Source organism: Mustela nigripes, chromosome X (genome assembly GCF_022355385.1).
Source record: "Mustela nigripes isolate SB6536 chromosome X, MUSNIG.SB6536, whole genome shotgun sequence".
NCBI classification, from domain to species: Eukaryota; Metazoa; Chordata; class Mammalia; order Carnivora; family Mustelidae; genus Mustela; species Mustela nigripes.
The window spans coordinates 46,798,412-46,800,937 of NC_081575.1; positions in this window are offsets into that span (position 1 = coordinate 46,798,412).

The window sequence follows — 2,526 nt, forward strand, 5'->3', positions numbered from 1 at the left end:
AACCTGGTGATTCACAGACCTGTACCCCTGGGGATAAAAATATATGTTTATAAAAAATAAAAAATTAAAAAAAAATGAATTCTGGAATACTGAAAAGAAATAAAAAGAAAAATAAAACTATGACTGATTCCAAAGAAAAGAAAGAAAAAAAAAAAGAAAAAGTAAAAAAGAAACCTGATCCAAAAAAAGAGAAAAAGAAATGAAAAAGAAAATTAACAAACAAACAAAAACTCTAAGCCTGGGGCACCTGGGTGGCTCAGTGGGTTAAGCCGCTGCCTTTGGCTCAGGTCATGATCTCAGGGTCCTGGGATCGAGTCCCAAATCGGGCTCTCTGCTCAGCAGGGGGCCTGCTTCCCTTCCTCTCTCTCTGCCTGCCTCTCTGCCTACTTGTGATTTCTCTCTGTCAAATAAATAAATAAAATCTTAAAAAAAAAAAAACTATAAGCCTAATTTCAAAGGAAAAATAAAAGGAGGAGGAAAAAAAAAAGAAAACAACCTGGCCTGATTCCCACCAGAACTGCAGGTGATGTTCTGAAACACTGTATAATCAGTAGAATTGGTGCATGTGGTCTGCTGCCTGTGTTCTGGGGGAGAGGCACAGAGGCAGTCCTACCCCAGTAAATATGCATTTTCCACGTATAGGGGAGCAGGGATTGGTGTGAGTGGTATCCATCTACACTGGGGCCACTGCGTTGCTCTCTGAACTTGGACTATTTTGTTGGTGAGCAGAAAACAGCATGACTGCACTTTCTTGTCCTTGCGTAGGAAATCTACCACCTCCTCCCCCTGCTGTTCAGAAGCCCTCCCAGAAAAGTGAGGGCCATCAGTGCATCAAAGCTCTCCTGTATTTTATCTTTGGTGTGTAGCTGTGATTAAACTCCAAATATTAAAGGACCCTGGTGCAGGGTGGATCCACTCCTTCCTCTGGAGTAGAGCCTCCCTGCTGCACTGTGTTTAGTGTCCTTTGTCCCAGAAAAACAGTCCCATACCTGGGTGATACATGGGATCTATGGAGTGGCACCTGTAAAAGTAGCATCTAGGTTATCCACTCTTTACACATGCCTCTGTCTCCCCCCAATGAAAGGCCATTTGCTGGTGACTGCAGGGTCTTTTGTCTTTGGAGAGGCAATATACCCTCTTCCAAATATATTCCAGGAAGGGAAATGTTCTCTCCCAGTGTGACTCAGAAGATTCTTTTACCACTTAGTGCACTCTCCAGCCAGCAGTCTCCTCTTCCCCAGGAGCGAGTGCAAGAGCCCACTTCAGGGAAGTGAAGTCTGTGCACTTCCAAAACCTCAGAGTTTGAGCTCCACACACTGTTTGCAAAACAGTTCTCCCCCACCACCTTCCCAGTCGGTGGTCTGGTGAGGTTTTCTTCTTGTGCAGACTCAATGCCACACTCTCTCAACTCCTATTCTTCTCCCTTTTCTCAGCCCATGAAAAGGGCTCTCTTTCCTCTGAGGCATGGCAGTTTTTCTCTCCCCCAATTCACTTCCATACACATGGCACCTGCTGTGCTGTTGCCCTCCAAACATGGAGATCCTTCTTTCAATCCTCAGATTGATTTCCTGGATGTTCTACCAGATCTGACCTCAGTACAGGGATGAGGAGAGCCCAGGGTTCTCCTACTTCTCTGCCATCTTAACTCCTCCAAGATTTATATTATTTATGCTTTTGTGTTTCCATTTAACATCTTTTAATTTTCAACTTAAAGATCTTTCAGCTCTTTTGTAAGGCAAGACTGGTGGTTTAAAGTTCTGCAGGCTTTTTTTTTTATGCATGGGAATTTATATCTCTTTCATTTGCATTTCTGCCTATTATAGGATTCGTAGTTTGAAGGTTTCTTTTTTGTCTTTCAACAGTCTAGGAATATCATACCACCCCTCTCTGGCTTGCAAGATTTTGGTTGGGAACTCCACTAATAGTTTTAAGGTACTTTTCTTGTATATGAAAAATCACCCCCATTTTTTGCTGCTTTAAAAAATTCCCTTTTTATCTTTGAGTTGTGCCAGGTTAATTATAATTATTTCAGTGTAGACCCCCTTTTATTCATACTCTTTGAAATATTTAGGACTTCATAAATCTAGATATTCCTTTTCCTCCCTAGAGCTGAGAAATTTTCACCATTATTTCTTTTTTTTTTTTTTTTTTTTTTAAAGATTTTATTTTATTTATTTGACAGAGAGAAATCACAAGCAGGCAGAGAGGCAGGCAGAGAGAGAGAGAGGAGGAAGCAGGCTCCCTGCTGAGCAGAGAGCCCGACGCGGGACTCGATCCCAAGACCCTGAGATCATGACCTGAGCCGAAGGCAGCGGCTTAACCACTGAGCCACCCAGGCGCCCCCATTATTTCTTTTTTTTAAAGTTTTACTTCCACTTAGTGAACATATAGTGTTATATTAGTTTCAGGTATACAGTATAATAATTAAACATTTCCATACCTCACCCTGTGCTCATCACAAGTACACTCCTTAATGACGACTATTTATTTAACCCATCCCACCACCTGCCTCCTCTTTGGTAACAA